Raw genomic sequence first — 20,405 nt, forward strand, 5'->3', positions numbered from 1 at the left:
GGAGGAGCAGTAGGCATGCATACAATCAGGGGGGAGCAGTAGGCATGCATACATTCAGGGGGGAGCAGTAGGCATGCATACAATCAGGGGGGAGCAGTAGGCATGCATACAATCAGGGAGGAGCAGTAGGCATGCATACAGTGGGGGGGAGAGCAGTAGGCATGCATACAGTGGGGGGGGGCAGTAGGCATGCATACAATCAGGGGAGAGCAGTAGGCATGCATACAATCAGGGGAGAGCAGTAGGCATGCAATCAGGGGAGAGCAATAGGCATGCATACAATCAGGGGAGAGCAGTAGGCATGCATACAATTGGGGGGGGAGCAGTAGGCATGCATACAATCAGGGAGGAGCAGTAGGCATGCATACAATCAGGGAGGAGCAGTAGGCATGCATACAATCAGGGGGGAGCAGTAGACATGCATACAATCAGGGGAGAGCAGTAGGCATGCATACATTCAGGGAGGAGCAGTAGGCATGCATACAGTGGGGGGGGAGCAGTAGGCATGCATACAATCAGGGGAGAGCAGTAGGCATGCATACAATCAGGGGAGAGTAGTAGGCATGCAATCAGGGGAGAGCAGTAGGCATGCATACAATCAGGGGAGAGCAGTAGGCATGCATACAATTGGGGGGGGGAGCAGTAGGCATGCATACAATCAGGGGGGAGCAGTAGGCATGCATACAATCAGGGAGGAGCAGTAGGCATGCATACAATCAGGGGGGAGCAGTAGGCATGCATACATTCAGGGGGGAGCAGTAGGCATGCATACAATCAGGGAGGAGCAGTAGGCATGCATACAGTGGGGGGGGGGGAGAGCAGTAGGCATGCATACAGTGGGGGGGAGCAGTAGGCATGCATACAATCAGGGGAGAGCAGTAGGCATGCATACAATCAGGGGAGAGCAGTAGGCATGCAATCTGGGGAGAGCAGTAGGCATGCATACAATCAGGGAGGAGCAGTAGGCATACATACAGTGGGGGGGGAGCAGTAGGCATGCATACAGTGGGGGGGGGAGCAGTAGGCATGCATACAATCAGGGGAGAGCAGTAGGCATGCATACAATCAGGGGAGAGTAGTAGGCATGCAATCAGGGGAGAGCAGTAGGCATGCATACAATCAGGGGAGAGCAGTAGGCATGCATACAATTGGGGGGGGGGTGCAGTAGGCATGCATACAATCAGGGGGGAGCAGTAGGCATGCATACAATCAGGGAGGAGCAGTAGGCATGCATACAATCAGGGGGGAGCAGTAGGCATGCATACAATCAGGGAGGAGCAGTAGGCATGCATACAATCAGGGGGGAGCAGTAGGCATGCATACAATCAGGGGGGAGCAGTAGGCATGCATACAATTGGGGGGGGAGCAGTAGGCATGCATACAATCAGGGGGGAGCAGTAGGCATGCATACAATCAGGGGAGAGCAGTAGGCATGCATACAGTGGGGGGGGAGCAGTAGGCATGCATACAATCAGGGGAGAGCAGTAGGCATGCATACAGTGGGGGGAGAGCAGTAGGCATGCATACAGTGGGGGGGAGAGCAGTAGGCATGCATACAATCAGGGAGGAGCAGTAGGCATGCATACAATCAGGGAGGAGCAGTAGGCATGCATACAGTGGGGGGGAGAGCAGTAGGCATGCATACAGTGGGGGGGGGCAGTAGGCATGCATACAGTGGGGGGGGCAGTAGGCATGCATACAATCAGGGGAGAGCAGTAGCCATGCATACAATCAGGGAGGAGCAGTAGGCATGCATACAATCAGGGGGGAGCAGTAGGCATGCATACAATCAGGGGGGAGCAGTAGGCATGCATACAATTGGGGGGGGAGCAGTAGGCATGCATACAATCAGGGGAGAGCAGTAGGCATGCATACAATCAGGGGGAGCAGTAGGCATGCATACAATCAGGGGGGAGCAGTAGGCATGCATACAATCAGGGAGGAGCAGTAGGCATGCATACAATCAGGGAGGAGCAGTAGGCATGCATACAATCGGGGGGAGCAGTAGGCATGCATACAATCAGGGGGGAGCAGTAGGCATGCATACAATCAGGGGGGAGCAGTAGGCATGCATACAATCAGGGGGGAGCAGTAGGCATGCATACAATCAGGGGGGAGCAGTAGGCATGCATACAATCAGGGAGGAGCAGTAGGCATGCATACAATCAGGGGAGAGCAGTAGGCATGCATACGGGCAGTAGGGGGGGAGCAGTAGCCAGGAAGCATGTGGAGAGATGTCGCGAGACCGTAGGAGGTTTTTTATTTACATATTCCCATGAATTAGTGGGTAGGAGCTCCAGTGGATTGCTTTGCCCAGGTGCCTGCAATGCTGTTAAGACTGCCCTGGCTGTAGCATTTGGGGGGCGGAGCATGGGAAGCACCTGGCAGCATTTTTCAAAACAGGGGTGTGTCGCCCCCGCTTTGAAAGCGTGATGGATCCAGGGTCTGTGTCATCAGAGGTAGAATTCCTGGACTGGTGTCCGGATCTGACGGCCAGCCTGAGCAAGCTACAGCATACGCAGGCTGGCTGGTACGCGGTGGTGATTCGGGGCTGCATGCTCAGACACAACATTCAGATCCTCACTAATACACAAGGACACTAGACCTACTGTATTCAACACAACTACAATACATGGTCATCATTTTATTACATTATATACACTATAGCCACTGAACACTGCACCCACTTTACAGAAAAATGACCACAGGACATGATTATTTTCTATTCTGTTACATACGGTGCAGACATGAGACACTGCGGCTGTCATATAGCTCCCTCCTTCTTGCCAGCCAGAAGAGGGACATTCGCCCAAATTACCGGGTGTGGCCTCGTGGCTAGGGGGCATAGCCTCATGGGAATGCTGTGTCTATGTGCAATGTCCATGTTTTCATTAGTGTGGGGGCATGCATACAATCAGGTCCCTCCTTCCCTTGAATAAATTCTGTGCATATATACACAGCATCTACTCACCGCTGATCTGCCAGTGCCATCATATCAATCTATTGCTCACCAAATACAAAGGATTTTACACCCGGGGCCATAATTAAGGGTGTGAGGCTGACTCACCCGCCCATAGGGGATGGAAACAGTGCTGTCTAATGGAACCTGTATTTGGATTGCAGGCAGTCTGGTACAACACCCTGCCGCCTGGAGAGCTGCATACCACGCTCTGGACACCCCAGGTGATCAGTTATCACGGCTGCCTCTTCCATGGCATCATGACATCGTGTTGTGGGGTCATGGTGTGACAGTAGCTACAGAGCTGGCACGTTGTGAGAAGAAACTCTCACCCACATGCCGGCTACTGAGAGTGACATGCGGCTCTGGCAGGGAACAGAGAGCTTGTGCTGCAAAAGAGGCGTCAGGCAGAGTGGCAGTTGGAGCAGTTAATTGCAGTCATCTTGCGCATCGGATGGGGCCATTGGCGTTTCTACCATGGGTGCAATGTGTGCGGTGCCAGGGGGGCCCACACCACACACACTGCACCCATGCTGTGTTAAAACTCATCTTTCCGGAGTCCCGTGATGGGCAATGAAGCCGCAGCAGTAGTGTCAAAAATCTGTCCCAAAATGGCTGCCTCCTCTCTTAAAACACCCCTGGATGGGGCACTGTGGTGGCCGGTGTGTGACAGGAGCGCTGCTCAGATTATGGAAAGCCACCTTCTGTTCCTGTAGACCAGAGTTCACCAATGTAAGAGCTGGTAAGAGAAGAAGAGGAGGTGATTACAGGATGTACAGAAAGCATTTTCCTCACAATGCAAAGCCCTACACTGTTAGTGAGGAGGAGGAGGAGGAGGGGGAGAAACATTGCCATGATCTGAGAGACATTGTGAACATTGCACGGCAGATTACACGCCTTCAGGACAGTAATAGTGATTCTGATAAATATAAGTCAGAGTGACAAATAACACATAGGGGGTCATTCCGACCTGTTCGCACGCTGCTGTTTTTCGCAGTGCAGCGATCAGGTCACTACTGCGCATGCGTATGCACCGCAGTGCGCAGGCGCATCACACCGGTACAAAGCGGATCGTTGCTGAGCGATGGATTTAACGAAAAATCCATTCACACAGCCGATCGCAAGGAGATTGACAGGAAGAGGGCATGTATTGGTGTCAACTGACCGTTTTCTGGGAGTGTTTGGGAAAACGCAGGCATGTCCAAGCGTTTGCAGGGCGGGTGTCTGACGTCAATTCTGGGACCAAACAGGCTGAAGTGATCGCAAGAGCTGTGTAAGTTCAGACCTACTCAGAAACTGCACAAACTGGTTTTGTACTGCTCGGCTGCACAGGCATTCTCACACTTGAAAATACACTCCCCTATAGGCGGCGACTATCTGATCGCAGCATTGCAAAAAGTAGCTAGCGAGCGATCAACTTGGAATTACCCCCATAGAGAGACTGACTTCTGCACCACCTGTCACTTGTGCATACCTCCCAACTGTCCCGATTTCAGTGGGACAGTCCCGCTATTCGGACACTGTCCTGCTACCCCTCCCGCGGATCGCAGTGTCCCGCGGGCGGGGGAGCAGTTGGGGGAGGCATTGCTCACCCGCTGCTCTGCTCTGTAAAGCAACCAGTGATCACTGAAAAGCTGCCGTGCGCAAGCGCACGGCATCTAATCAATGCTGGGAGAGGAGCAGGGAGCTGCCGAGCTGCTCAGGGAGCACTGGGCACGCCCCCAAAATGCCGAAAACGGGTCCGTGATGCTCGGACACGCCCACTCGGCCAAGACCACGCCCATCCCACACTAAGCCACGTCCATTTTTCAGGTCACATGCGGCTTAACCGCTCAGGGCTCCCTCTTCCTCCCTAGTGAAAGTTGGGAGGTATGCTTGTGTATTATGTGCCAGTGCAGCAGGATTTCTCCAGTCTCTCCCCCATATCTGACTGAGTTATAGATTCCTATAACAGTTAGAAGTAGATACTTTTGTGGGGAAAGTTACCTGGAGAAATTTACAAAGCTACAACTGACTGTGAGTTGAACAGTGTCATCTTCAGTGCTTAAAGTGGTCCTAGAGAGGTGGTAGAACTAACCCCCCCGACCCCCACCCACCCCACGGTGCCCATGTATTAAAGGTATTGTGCGTGCCATATAAAAGGGGCGTGGTCTCAAAAATAAAGGGGCGTGTTCACACAATAGTAATAATGCCCACAGTAGTAGCACCCCATAATACACATAATGCCCACCGAGGTAGCGCCCCTTATACAATACCCACAGTAGTAGTGCTTCTTATGCAATGTCCACTGTACTGGTAGTGCCCACAGTGGTAGTGCCCCTTATATAGAGCCCATAGTAGTGGTGCCCCTTTGCAATGCCCGCAATAGTAGTGCCCCTTCTGTCCCCAGGAGTGATGCCCCTTACGATGCACTCATTAGTAGGGCCCCCAGTAGTAATGCCCTTAATGGTAATGCCCCTGTGTAGTATTGCCCCCCCGTAGTAATGTTGCCTGTAGTAATGCCCCCAGTCGTTTAGCCCCCTGTAGTTTAGCCCCCAGTAGTAATGCCCCTGCAGTTATGACCCCAGTAGTTTATCCCCCCCCCCCTTCCCAGTGGTATTGCCCCCAGTAGTTTAGCCCTCATGTAGTCTTCCCCATGTAGTTTAGCCTCCCAGTGGTAATGCCCCCAGTAGTTTAGCCCCAGTAGTTTGCCCCTTTGTAGTTTAGCCGCCAGTAGTAATGCCCCCCTGTAGTTTGCCCCCTTGTAGTTTAGCCCCTGTAGTTATGCCTCCAGTAGTTTAGCCCCTGTAGTTATGCCCCCTTGTAGTTTATCCCCCAGTAGTAATGCCTCCAGTAGTTTAGCCCCCCTGTAGTAATGCCCCCTTGTAGTTTATCCCCCAGTAGTAATGACTCCAGTAGTTTAGCCCCCCTGTAGTAATGATCCTGTAGTTATGCCCCCAGAAGTAATGCCCTCCTGTAGTTTGCCCCCAGTAGATAGCCCCTTTGTAGTTTGCCCCCTTGTAGTTTGTCCCCTTGTAGCCTGCCCCCTTGTAGTTTGCCCCCAGTAGTTGGCCCCCAGTAGTAATGTCCCCCAGTAGTTTGCCCCCAGTAGATACTCCCCCAGTAGTAATGCCCCCAGTAGTTTGACCCCAGTAGATGCCCCCCCAGTAGTAATGCCCCCCCCCCAGTAGTTTGTCCTCAGTAGATGCGCCGCTACACTAAGGAAGAAAACAAACAAAAATCACAATACTCACCGAGCCCCGCTCCCGCTTCCAGACCGCTGCAGTCCTCCTCGCGTCCGCTCCTCGGTACTATGGGAGAGACGTCATGACGTCTATCCCATAGTGCACAGTGACAGCGCCGGAAGCCGGAGCTCAGTACTCAGCTCCTGCCCCCAGCTTCCGCTGTAGAGAGGGAGACAGCCACCCGCTGGTAACATAATCTCAGCGGGTGCCCGTCATCTCCCTGCGGCGCCGGGCACACATCGGGTAATGTGAGTCGGAGGAGGCGGAACTGCGTTCCGTCTCCAAGTGGAACTGACGGAACGCAGTTCCGCCCCATTCCGGCTCACTTTAATCCCTGGTCATCTTTTTATATAAAGAAAGGGAAACTTTCCCCCATTGGACTACAACCAGCCTACTCCTACAAAATGTACATATTTAGCATAAGACTCTGAGGGGTAAATTTACTAAGGTGGGAGTATTTTTAGAACTGGTGATGTTGCTCACAGCAACCAATCAGATTCTACTTAACATTTATCTAGCTGCTTCTAGAAGATAATAGATAGAATCTGATTGGTTGCTATGGGCAACATCACCAGTGCTAAAAAAAAAAAACCTCCCACCTTAGTAAATAAACCCCTGAGTTGGAAAAACTGGATAAGGAGCTAAAGAGATTACAACATGAACTATTTATTGGACATAAACTAGAGATGAGCGCCTGAAATTTTTCGGGTTTTGTGTTTTGGTTTTGGGTTCGGTTCCGCGGCCGTGTTTTGGGTTCGAACGCGTTTTGGCAAAACCTCACCGAATTTTTTTTGTCGGATTCGGGTGTGTTTTGGATTCGGGTGTTTTTTTCCAAAAACACTAAAAAACAGCTTAAATCATAGAATTTGGGGGTCATTTTGATCCCAAAGTATTATTAACCTCAAAAACCATAATTTACACTCATTTTCAGTCTATTCTGAATACCTCACACCTCACAATATTATTTTTAGTCCTAAAATTTGCACCGAGGTCGCTGTGTGAGTAAGATAAGCGACCCTAGTGGCCGACACAAACACCGGGCCCATCTAGGAGTGGCACTGCAGTGTCACGCAGGATGTCCCTTCCAAAAAACCCTCCCCAAACAGCACATGACGCAAAGAAAAAAAGAGGCTTTTTACTGATATTTGGTGTTTTGGATTTGACATGCTCTGTACTATGACATTGGGCATCGGCCTTGGCAGACGACGTTGCTGGCATTTCATCGTCTCGGCCATGACTAGTGGCAGCAGCTTCAGCACGAGGTGGAAGTGGATCTTGATCTTTCCCTAATTTTGGAACCTCAACATTTTTGTTCTCCATATTTTAATAGGCACAACTAAAAGGCACCTCAGGTAAACAATGGAGATGGATGGATTGGATACTAGTATACAATTATGGACGGGCTGCCGAGTGCCGACACAGAGGTAGCCACAGCCGTGAACTACCGCACTGTACTGTGTCTGCTGCTAATATATAGACTGGTTGATAAAGAGATAGTATACTCGTAACTAGTATGTATGTATAAAGAAAGAAAAAAAAACCACGGTTAGGTGGTATATACAATTATGGACGGGCTGCCGAGTGCCGACACAGAGGTAGCCACAGCCGTGAACTACCGCACTGTACTGTGTCTGCTGCTAATATATAGACTGGTTGATAAAGAGATAGTATACTCGTAACTAGTATGTATGTATAAAGAAAGAAAAAAAAACCACGGTTAGGTGGTATATACAATTATGGACGGGCTGCCGAGTGCCGACACAGAGGTAGCCACAGCCGTGAACTACCGCACTGTACTGTGTCTGCTGCTAATATATAGACTGGTTGATAAAGAGATAGTATACTCGTAACTAGTATGTATGTATAAAGAAAGAAAAAAAAACCACGGTTAGGTGGTATATACAATTATGGACGGGCTGCCGAGTGCCGACACAGAGGTAGCCACAGCCGTGAACTACCGCACTGTACTGTGTCTGCTGCTAATATATAGACTGGTTGATAAAGAGATAGTATACTCGTAACTAGTATGTATGTATAAAGAAAGAAAAAAAAACCACGGTTAGGTGGTATATACAATTATGGACGGGCTGCCGAGTGCCGACACAGAGGTAGCCACAGCCGTGAACTACCGCACTGTACTGTGTCTGCTGCTAATATATAGACTGGTTGATAAAGAGATAGTATACTCGTAACTAGTATGTATGTATAAAGAAAGAAAAAAAAACCACGGTTAGGTGGTATATACAATTATGGACGGGCTGCCGAGTGCCGACACAGAGGTAGCCACAGCCGTGAACTACCGCACTGTACTGTGTCTGCTGCTAATATATAGACTGGTTGATAAAGAGATAGTATACTCGTAACTAGTATGTATGTATAAAGAAAGAAAAAAAAACCACGGTTAGGTGGTATATACAATTATGGACGGGCTGCCGAGTGCCGACACAGAGGTAGCCACAGCCGTGAACTACCGCACTGTACTGTGTCTGCTGCTAATATATAGACTGGTTGATAAAGAGATAGTATACTCGTAACTAGTATGTATGTATAAAGAAAGAAAAAAAAACCACGGTTAGGTCACTGGTATATACAATTATGGACGGGCTGCCGAGTGCCGACACAGAGGTAGCCACAGCCGTGAACTACCGCACTGTACTGTGTCTGCTGCTAATATAGACTGGTTGATAAAGAGATAGTATACTACTAATATTATATACTGGTGGTCAGGTCACTGGTCACTAGTCACACTGGCAGTGGCACTCCTGCAGCAAAAGTGTGCACTGTTTAATTTTAATATAATATTATGTACTCCTGGCTCCTGCTATAACCTATAACTGGCACTGCAGTAGTGCTCCCCAGTCTCCCCCACAATTATAAGCTGTGTGAGCTGAGCAGTCAGACAGATATATAATATATATAGATGATGCAGCACACTGGCCTGAGCCTGAGCAGTGCACACAGATATGGTATGTGACTGAGTCACTGTGTGCTGTGTATCGCTTTTTTCAGGCAGAGAACGGATTATAAATAAAAGTGGTGGTCACTGGTCACTATCAGCAAAACTCTGCACTGTACACTACTGAGTACTCCTAATGCTCCCCAAAATTAGTAAATCAAGTGTCTCTCTAATCTATTCTAATTCTAAACGGAGAGGACGCCAGCCACGTCCTCTCCCTATCAATCTCAATGCACGTGTGAAAATGGCGGCGACGCGCGGCTCCTTATATAGAATCCGAGTCTCGCGATAGAATCCGAGCCTCGCGAGAATCCGACAGCGTCATGATGACGTTCGGGCGCGCTCGGGTTAACCGAGCAAGGCGGGAAGATCCGAGTCGCTCGGACCCGTGAAAAAAAACATGAAGTTCTGGCGGGTTCGGATTCAGGGAAACCGAACCCGCTCATCTCTAACATAAACTAGTATATGGGGGCCCCATTAGGACTACAGTTCATACATGATCATTTCTCATTTCCTCTATTAGTTTGTTAAGTTGTGAAATGCTGAAATGTATTATTCTGCTTTGTAGACGTGCATGCTTTATTCACAGCAGAGAGAGAGAGCTTCATTGACGTTAGGCGTTCCAGATACAAAAATTCCTAAAAAGATTTCGTAAAATTATTGTCTGTATGTAACGTAATCTAAATTGCAGAGTGTTGTGAGTTGGTGTTGAAACTAAATTTTTGTGATACTAACCTCAGGGGGTGTGTGTGGGGGTGTCATAGCGAATGTTGTGTGTGGGGAGGGAAGGGGGGGGCAAGGACCAAGTCATGCCATGCTACAGCACTGTTTGCACCTATCTACTTAGCCACAGAACATGTTCATAATTTAAATATTCTGCACTTTATACTGTCATAGGACCAACGGCGGCTCCTACCTTTTTTGGGTAGGGGGGCTGCCACTACCCATGCCCAGAGAGGAGGATGGGGCAAGGAGACATCCGGGTTCTGGCATTTGGGACTGGCATATGCGCACAAGTGGCAGCTTGATTGTGCATGCGCAAACCCCCGGATTCTACAGACTCTGTCAGCTGCAGCCTATAGAAGCCAGCTAAGGCTGCCGATCAGGCAGGGAGTGGCTTCCTACAGGAATCCAGCTCTTTGCTAATCGCAGCCCGGACTGGCAGTCCCAGAGGGAGGAAACACCTCCCAATGGGACTGCCTGTACTGCGGGTGACTGGCAGGTAGTACTTCCAGTAGGAAGTCACTGACCGTCACAGTGTAGCCAGTCCTGTCACAGGCTGAAACTGGCTTAGCTGAGCTCAGTGAAGTGGTGGATTTTACTGGGGGGGCAGCAGTCCTGCAGCCCATAGATAAAATCTACCACTGCATAGGACACTTCCCCAATTAACGTATTGTATCCACTGAACCTGATCACAGCTTATTCTAGAGGCTGCCGGACATTATCGCAATGTAATTTTACTGTAACATAGGCGTCTTTAAGCATGACATTTCCATTTCTCCATTTTTTATAAATGTCCTTCTTAGGCTGCAAAGAAAATTGAGTACGATACACGGTGCCCGCCTGTCACACTGGGGCAGCTGACATACTGTAAAGACTGTTTTCTAAGTATATGATGAAATGGGAAAAGTTGGAGCAATTCCGTACCATTCACCAAGCATTAGGGTGATTTTCTGATGGGAAATGGAGTCACCTCTCTTCATAAGAAAATGACCCATAATAAGTGACTTTGAATTGTCTTTTGGACATTTTTGAAAAATGCTGCCGGGTTTCCAGCTCAGCAAGAATCTAAAAATTCAGTCGTAGCAAGAACAACTGCCTACTGTATTAATGGTGCTGGAAGCTAACAATCTTCTTTGTGTGACATTTAAAGGTACAGTACATTGCCATGTAATAGTCGCTGATGTATAACAATTCCAGCTATATGACTTCTTGTAACAGAAGAGGTGAATGTATAGATTTTCCTGTATAATTAACGTGATAAATATAGATTCAGTGCATCTACAGTATTCCATGGTGGCGGCATGGTATGTTAGATCAACAGTTCTCATGTCGAAATGCAAACCTGTCACCATGACAGAATGTCAACATGACATCCCAAGTGGCCCATTAGTAACTTACCTGGCTCAAAATCAGCGGTGTCTCCAGCGTCATCTGCTGGGTTTAAAGCACCCATTCAACCAGCACCTGCGGCTGAGATGTCTGCTCCTCTAGCAATCCGGTAAGTATAGTAACAGTAGTCTTGCTAGAATGTGCTCTGCTACAACAATTTCCACCAACGACCGACTCCAGGCTTGTGCAAAAACAACAAATACCTTTTATTCAGGTAGCTCAAAAACAAAGATATACATAAAACAAAGATCACTGTCTTTAGAATAAACTACCAGGGAGGTTAGGCCCTGCCTCACTCCCTCTTACTTAATAAGGAATCCTTCAAGTCTCGGCATCCTGACACTACTGGCCCAGCCCTCTGGATCCCACTGTCCATAGCAAGCCTATCACCTGGACGCTAACTGCCTTCAGGAGCCCTGACTCATGGGAGAGACTCTGCTTTAAACCCAGCACCCAGGTGCTGGCTGATGAAGTAGCTTCTTGGGCTAAGAAGCCTATAAGACCTGGTCTGGGCCAAATGGATGGGAACCTGGTCCATGCACACTTCCCACCTACCCCCAGGACCCTGTGTGTAGCTTACAGGTGGCAAAGTACCTCTCCTGCCACAGTATTTTAACCCTTATCCTTAACCTCTACCCTTTCCCACACCTTAACCCTCCAAGATGTTGAACCATTGTGCGCACAGGAGAATGTTTTTGTAATTCCAGCAGAAAGTAGGTGATTTTGATATCATTTAGCTAACTTTATGTTTTATCATTAAAATGTTCACTAATGAAAGAAAAAATGTACCCTCCACTGGTTTACGATAATAAACATAGGGGTCACTTTCCCTGCTCCAAATAAAGTAGGAAACATACTTTATTTTATTTTTTTATTAAGTGTTCAGTACACTGTTATCTTTACATCACAACAGTGGCAGTTTTATTTTATTTGCTTTATTGGGTGTTCCTTAAATGCATTGGAAAAAGCAGGCTTGGCCTGCGGAGGTCCTCATCACCAACTCCAGTTTTTTAGTACCTGCAAGTCATTTATCTACAAACTAGAGATGAGCGGGTTCGGTTCTCAGAGAACTGAACCCTACCGGACTTCACGCTCCGAGCCCGGATCCGAGTCAGGCGGGAAAACCAGAATGAGGCAAAATGTCATCATCCCGCTGTCGGATTCTCTCGGGATTTGGATTCCATATAAGGAGCCGCGCAACCTCGCCATTTTCACTCCGGCATTGGAGAGTGTACAGAGAGGACGTGTCTCCGTTCTCTCAGTGTCCGTGTCTTGTGCTGCATCTGTCCAGCCACAGTGGATGTGTCCTCTTGCTGACATATGTCCAGTGCTGCTGTAAAGGGTGCTGTGTTGTGCTGCATCAGTTCAGTGGTGGTGTCTTGTGCTGCATCAGTCCAGTCACAGTGGTGGTGTCCTCTGCTGCCATATGTCCAGTGCTGCTGTATAGGGTGCTGTGTTGTGCTGCATCAGTTCAGTTGTGTTGTGTTGTGCTGCATCAGTCCAGTGGTAGTGTCCTGTGCATCAGCCATCAGTCATTCCAGTTACCAGGCAATCACAGTGGTATATTCTGCTGCCATATGTCCAGTGCCGCTGTATAATAATAACAAGTCCCTTACAGTGTTGCTTTGTTGTCCTGCATCAGACCAGTGGTAGTGTCCTGTGCATCAGCCATCAGTCATTCCAGTGACCAGTCACAGTGTTATACTCTGCTGCCATATGTCCAGTGCCGCTGTATAATAATAACAACAAGTCCCTTACAGTGTTGCTGTGTTGTCCTGCATCAGACCAGTGGTAGTGTCCTGTGCATCAGCCATCAGTCATTCCAGTAACCAGACATAGTGGTATACTCTGCTGTAATATGTCCAGTGCTGCTGTATAATAATAACAACAAGTCCCTTACAGTGTTGCTGTGTTGTGCTGCATCAGAGCAGTGGTAGTGTCCTGTGCATCAGCCATCAGTCATTCCAGTGACCAGGCAATCACTGTGGTATCCTCTGCTGCCATATGTCCAGTGCTGCTGTATAATAATAACAAGTCCCTTACAGTGTTGCTGTGTTGTCCTGCATCAGACCAGTGGTAGTGTCCTGTGTATCAGCCATCAGTCATTCCAGTGACCAGTCATAGTGGTATCCTCTGCTGCCATATGTCCATTGATCCTGTGCAGCATATTGTGTTATATAACTCCAGAAAAAGATCAAGAACCACTTCCTCCTAGTGCTGAAGCTGCTGCCACTAGCCATGACATAGACGATGAAATGCCATCAACGTTGTCTGCCAAGGCCAATGCCCAATGTGATAGTAGAGGGCAAGTAAAATCCAAAAAGCCAAAGTACAGTAAAAAAAAGAAGAAAAAAAAAGAAATTGAAATGGTCTGAGGAGAAACGTAAACTTGCTAATATGCCATTTACGACACGGAGTGGCAAGGAAGGGCTAAGGCCCTGGCCTATGTTCATGACTAGTGGTTCAGCTTCACGTGACAATGGAAGTCCTCATCCTCCTGCTAGAAAAATAAAAAGAGTTAAGCTGGAAAAAGCACAGAAAAGAACTGTGCGTTCTGAGATGGTATCACAAATCCCCAAGGAGAGTCCAAGTGTGTTGGCGGTTGCGATGCCTGACCTTCCCAACACTGGACGGGAAGAGGTACCTCCTTCCACCATTTGCACACCCCGTGCAAGTGCTGGAAGGAGCACCCACAGTCCAGTTCCCGATATTCAAATTGAAGATGTCGCTGTTGAAGTTCACCAGGATGAGGATATGGGTGTTGCTGGCACTGGCATGCGCCCTGCGTGCCTTGTGCATGCACAATTAGCAACAAATCGCAGCATAGCGAAAATCGGCAACGAGCGAACAACTCGGAATGACCCCCAATATTGGTGGCGTTGTCCGATATCACAAATCCCCAGGAGAGTTTTAGTGGGGTAAGCCAATGCGCAATGATGTCCCTCAGTTTCCATAAGAGGTTGTCAGCGGTGTGCCTCTTACGGAAAGCAGTGATACACAGCATAGCCTGCCTAGAAACGAGTTTGGATTTGCGAGATGCTGCTACTGGTGCCGGTGCTGTTGTTGCTGCGGGAGGCCATATATCTACCCAGTGGGCTGTCACAGTCATATAGTCCTTAGTCTGCCCTGTTCCACTTGTCCACATGTCTGTGGTTAAGTGGACATTGGGTACAATCGCATTTTTTAGGACACTGGCGACACTTTTTCTGACGTCTCTGTACATTCTCGGTATCGCCTGCCTAGTGAAGTGGAACCTAGATGGGATTTGGTACCAGGGACACAATACCTCCATCAATTCCCAAAACCAAAACACGAAAGTGGAATGAGAACCAAAACCAAAACAGAAAACACGAAAAATGCCAGCCGCACATCTCTACTACAAACATGCATATTTGTATGTCTTCACTGGACTTTATGGCCAGAATTCATGTCATTGCCTCATCTATACTGTATGTCCCTTTGAATCCACTGTACCAGCCCTGGGGGTGTGGGCAGAAATGATCAAGTCACAGACTGTGAGTAAGAACACCCTGTGGACAAGGATAATTCAGGAGAACCAGAAGGGGAGTGGAAGAAGGTGGTCAGTGCAGAGGATATCTGACAGTCAAAAGAACAAAGAGAGGTCCTCCCACTCTCCAGGGGGTGTGTATAGAGAAAAGGCTAGATATGTAGGATGGGGAGGAACAAATGAAAACTTTGAAAGTGAAGGGGTTGAGCTTAAACTGGATTCTGTATATGAAGTGAAAACAATAAAGACATTAGGGGGGAGAATTCGACTGAGTGTGATGAGAAATTAAAATGAGATGATCATCAGCACTGAATATGCATTTAAGAAGGGATAGGCAAGAGAGATGAATGCCAGAGAGTAGGGGATTGCACTAGTCCAGATGAGAGATTACAAGAGCATGAAGAACAGTTTTGGAAGCCTCTAGGGTGAGATAAGGTTTGTTCCTGAAGATGAGGAAGTGAGAGTAACAGGATTGGGGGATAACATGAATGTGGGTGGTGAAGGAGAGGGAGGAGTCAGTGATTGCACTCATGCAATGGACTTTAGGGCAGGAGAGAGGACAGTCATAGCAACAGAAATAGGAAAGAAATGTGGCCCTAGGGGGGTAGGGGGGACATTAAACTCAGTCCTAGACATATTGAATTTGAGAAAGTGTTGAATCATCTAGGAAGAGAAGGAATACAGACATGAGAGAGAGATTGGAAAGGGAGCAGTCAGAAGAGGTGAAGTAGATTTGTGTATCCTCAGCACAAAGGTGGTAATGAAGACTGAAGGAGATGATGATTTCATAAAAGGGGAAGGTGTAGAGGGAGAATAGAAGGGGACCAAGGCCTTTGGTGGACATAAACAGTAAGATGTAGGACAGTGAAGGAGTGGTTAGATAATTAGGAATACAGCCATGTGAGAGTAGGAGAGCCCAAAAGAGAGAATGGTTTGTACGAGGAGCGGGGGACAGGTCAAAGGGGAGCAAAAAAACTAAAAAAGCCGGTCAATGAGTTAGTGGATACATTGGGCATGAATGGGAAATCAAGAGCAGAACCTTTGGAAACAAAAGAGTGGCCTATATTATGAATTGTATTTTTTAGAAGTCAAGAGCTTCTTTATGTATGGTTGTATTGAAATAAATTGATGAAGAGAGTAAATAATGTTATATTAAAACCAACTTTTTTGCATAAATGAGACCTCTCAAGCTTTTCCAACTACTGTATATATTGTACTGTTCACTTTACCTACAGTATTGCCCTACATTTTAAGTGTTACCTGAATCCAACAAGAGCAGACATGAGTTATTCTTGTAGCTCACACATGGGGTCCTGCAACCATATTGTAAAATATAATGACATTTAGGGAATATTAAGAAACATGCAGATAAATGACAGTAATCCAAAGACTCACGTACTTTGTGCAGACTATCTAAAGAGTTTTAAATAGCCAACATAGTACCAACATCCAAGAAGACATTAGACAAATCCTGCTATTTATAGTATACAGGAGTACCTGACTATGGGTTGTCCACCCTAGCTGTGCATGTTTCCTGTATTTTCTTGCCAGGAGACAGGTGTATTTATTACCGATTAACACATTTTAAATGATTCAAAGGTGGTACTGTACTACTTATTTTTATTGTGATTCTGTGTGATACTTGGGCGGAATTCAGTTGTTTGAAAAGTTGGTTGGGTGTCTGTTTTTTTCCAGTCTATTAGATAGGAAAAAAACAGACACCCAACTGACTTTTCAAACAATTGAATACACCCCTAAAAATGAGTACTGGTAGGGTACTTTGTGGACTGGATTTGGGAAACATTGCTAAACAGTAGAATCATGAACAATGGTGGTCATTCCGAGTTGTTCGCTCGTTGCCGTTTTTCGCAAAGCAGCGATTAGGTGGAAAATGCAGCGCCCTTGCGCTAAGTATTTTAACATCAAACAAAGCAATTTTACACAGGTCTGAGCAACGCTTTTCAGTCACTGTGCTGATCGGTGATTGACAGGAAAGGGGCGTTTCTGGGAGGTAACTGAGCGTTTTCCGGGAGTGTGCTAAAAAACGCAGGCATGCCAGGTAAAAATCCAGGAGTGGCTGGAGAAACGGGGGAGTGGCTGGCCAAACGCAGGGTGTGTTTGTGACGTCAAACCAGGAACTAAACGGACTGAGGTGATCGCAATCTAGGAGTAGGTCTGGGGCTACTCAGAAACTGCAAAGAATTATTTAGTAGCAGTTCTGCTAATCTTTCGTTCGCTATTCTGCTAAGCTAAGATACACTCCCAGAGGGTGGCGGCCTAGCGTGTGCAATGCTGCTAAAAGCAGCTAGCGAGCGAACAACTCGGAATGAGGGCCAATGTCTCTCACTTTTTAATAATAGACATACTTACGGAATTCATATTCATCATATTCATATTTCATCAGTGTAGGCAGATGTCAACATGGTGAGTATCAACATTACAACCATATCAACAGTCTCATGTCGACATGATATATGTTGACAAAAAATTCCCAACACACGGGGTCGATCCAATTAGCCGCGAAGGGTGCGATGCGCCGTTGCAATGCCGGCAACGACACCCAATCTCCCACCCTTCGCGGGCTGAAATCAGCCCCAATTTGCACAAAATTGCTTGGACCTCTATGGGGTGGTGAGCACTATTGTGCAAATTCGGGCCACCGTAAAGTGCAGCCGGTGCCGCACGGAATCGCACCCACAAGATCATCATGGCTAATTGGATTGACCCCCATGATTGATATTAATTATCATTAACTGCTTTGGTACATTATTCATGAATATAATTTTGAAATAAAACTCTTCTGTCTATTAAATCAAGGTCAAAGCCTCCCCTGAGAACTCACATGTGGGTCCTATTTTATGAGCTTAATGATTTTTTAAACTACTCTATAATGTAATGCTAAAGAGATTATTCATTCTCTATTGTTTGAATATTTGTTTTAGCTGTCATTTATTATTCATTATAATGTTATGAGGTTGAAGTCCAATTCTTACATTAATATTTGCATATCATACTTAATTAATATAATACAATATGTGCCTCCAACAATAACAAAGATGTATTCAATATCGCACATTTTCCCACAGTATAACAGGCATCACATGCTGTATTAAAACATTTTGTAAAGCAATCACATAAATGGACGGGTTGGGTTTGTGTGCCTGAGCGCCGGTCTCCATACCAACGCCGGGATCCCGGTTAGTTGGCTGGCGGGGTGGAAGCAAGCGCAATAAAGCCCCTCGCTGCGCTCACCACAGGTTCTATTCCCACTCTACGGGTGTAGTGGACACCCATGAGTGGGAATAGTCCCTGTTGGTCGGATATTCAGGGATCGGGATCTTGACGTTGGTATTGTGACCGGTTAATTACAGTACAGTAATTAAGAGCTTATCTTGCAGGTTACATGTATTTACTCAGCTCCTTCAGTCATCTTAATCATTTTGAGGATGGCATTATTAATTACTAATTACAGTAGGTACCACAATGTCTACAAATCATATTCCTCTGCTGCACATCAGTAAATGCTACTCTAATTAGTGAAGATCAGGGCAGGATTAAGGCTGGTGGGGGCACAGGGGCAACAAAGTTGTGGGGGGCCCCCACTAGTTAAAGTAATAGCAAACCCCGAGCCCCACCGTGTACCGTTGACACACGCACGCACGCACGCTGCAGCATCGGACACACATAATGTATTTGGACGCTGCTGCATTGGACACACACACTGTATTTCAATGCTGCAACATCGGACACACACACTAGAGATGAGCGGGTTCGGTTCCTCGGAATCCGAACCCGCCCGAACTTCAGGTTTTTTTACACGGGGCCGAGCGACTCGGATCTTCCCGCCTTGCTCGGTTAACCCGAGCGCGCCCGAACGTCATCATCCCGCTGTCGGATTCTTGCGAGGCTTGTATTCTATCGCGAGACTCGGATTCTATATAAGGAGCCGCGCGTCGCCGCCATTTTCACACGTGCATTGAGATTGATAGGGAGAGGACGTGGCTGGCGTCCTCTCCGTTTAGACTAGAGTACTAGAGAGAGACACAAATTTTGGGGAGCATATTATTAGGAGGAGTACTACTTGCTGCTGATAGTGTGACCAGTGACCACCAGTTTAAATTAATCCGTTCTCTGCCTGAAAAAAAACGATACACAGTGTGACACAGTCACATACCATATCTGTGCTCAGCCCAGTGTGCTGCATCATATGTAATACTGTATATCATTATCTGACTGTGCTGAGTGCTCACTGCTCACACAGCTTAATTGTGGGGGAGACTGGGGAGCAGTTATAGCAGGAGTACATATTTTAAGTACAGTGCACACTTTTGCTGCCAGAGTGCCACTGCCAGTGTGACTGACCAGTGACCACTGACCACCAGTATTGTGATTGTCTGCTGACCACCAGTATATTGTGTGATTGTCTGCCTGAAAAAGTTAAACACTCGTCGTGTGGTGTTTTTATAAACGCATTCTGCAGACAGTGTCCAGCAGGTCCGTCATTACATAATATATACCTGTCCGGCTGCAGTACAAGTGTGATATATATATATATTAATTTTATCTCATTATCATCCAGTCTATATTAGCAGCAGACACAGTACAGTAGTCCACGGCTGTAGCTACCTCTGTGTCGGCAGTCGCTCGTCCATCCATAATTGTATACCACCTACCCGTGTTTTTTTTTTTTTCTATCTTCTTGATACTAGTAGCTTACTTTAGGAGTCTGCAGTGCTGAGTCTGACAGACAGTGTCCAGCAGGTCCGTCATTACATAATATATACCTGTCCGGCTGCAGTACTAGTGTGATATATATATATATTTTAATTTTATCTCATTATCATCCAGTCTATATTAGCAGCAGACACAGTACGGTAGTCCACGGCTGTAGCTACCTCTGTGTCGGCAGTCGCTCGTCCATCCATAATTGTATACCACCTACCCGTGTTTTTTTTTTTTTCTATCTTCTTGATACTAGTAGCTTACTTTAGGAGTCTGCAGTGCTGACAGACAGTGTCCAGCAGGTCCGTCATTACATAATATATACCTGTCCGGCTGCAGTACTAGTGTGAAATATACATATATTTTAATTTTATCTCATTATCATCCAGTCTATATTAGCAGCAGACACAGTACGGTAGTCCACGGCTGTAGCTACCTCTGTGTCGGCAGTCGCTCGTCATCCATAAGTATACTAGTATCCATCCATCTCCATTGTTTACCTGAGGTGCCTTTTAGTTGTGCCTATTAAAATATGGAGAACAAAAATGTTGAGGTTCCAAAAATAGGGAAAGATCAAGATCGACTTCCACCTCGTGCTGAAGCTGCTGCCACTAGTCATGGCCGAGACGATGAAATGCCAGCAACGTCGTCTGCCAAGGCCGATGCCCAATGTCATAGTACAGAGCATGTAAAATCCAAAACACCAAATATCAGTAAAAAAAGAACTCAAAAATCTAAAATAAAATTGTCGGAGGAGAAGCGTAAACTTGCCAATATGCCATTTACCACACGGAGTGGCAAGGAACGGCTGAGGCCCTGGCCTATGTTCATGGCTAGTGGTTCAGCTTCACATGAGGATGGAAGCACTCAGCCTCTCGCTAGAAAAATGAAAAGACTCAAGCTGGCAAAAGCACAGCAAAGAAC

The 20,405-nt window shown here is 47.1% G+C and overlaps 1 long non-coding RNA gene across 1 annotated transcript in view; it reads right to left on the reverse strand.

The window, feature by feature from the left end:
• Positions 1-2,638: 2,638 nt before the first annotated feature.
• Positions 2,639-20,405, reverse strand: part of LOC134911841 (uncharacterized) — a 173,922-nt gene continuing 156,155 nt past the window's right edge. The window contains exon 3 of the long non-coding RNA XR_010176888.1: positions 2,639-3,698. This is a non-coding gene — a long non-coding RNA (uncharacterized LOC134911841). The remainder of the gene's footprint in view (positions 3,699-20,405) is intronic.

The sequence above is a fragment of the Pseudophryne corroboree genome, chromosome 4, assembly GCF_028390025.1.
Source record: "Pseudophryne corroboree isolate aPseCor3 chromosome 4, aPseCor3.hap2, whole genome shotgun sequence".
Taxonomy (NCBI): Eukaryota; Metazoa; Chordata; class Amphibia; order Anura; family Myobatrachidae; genus Pseudophryne; species Pseudophryne corroboree.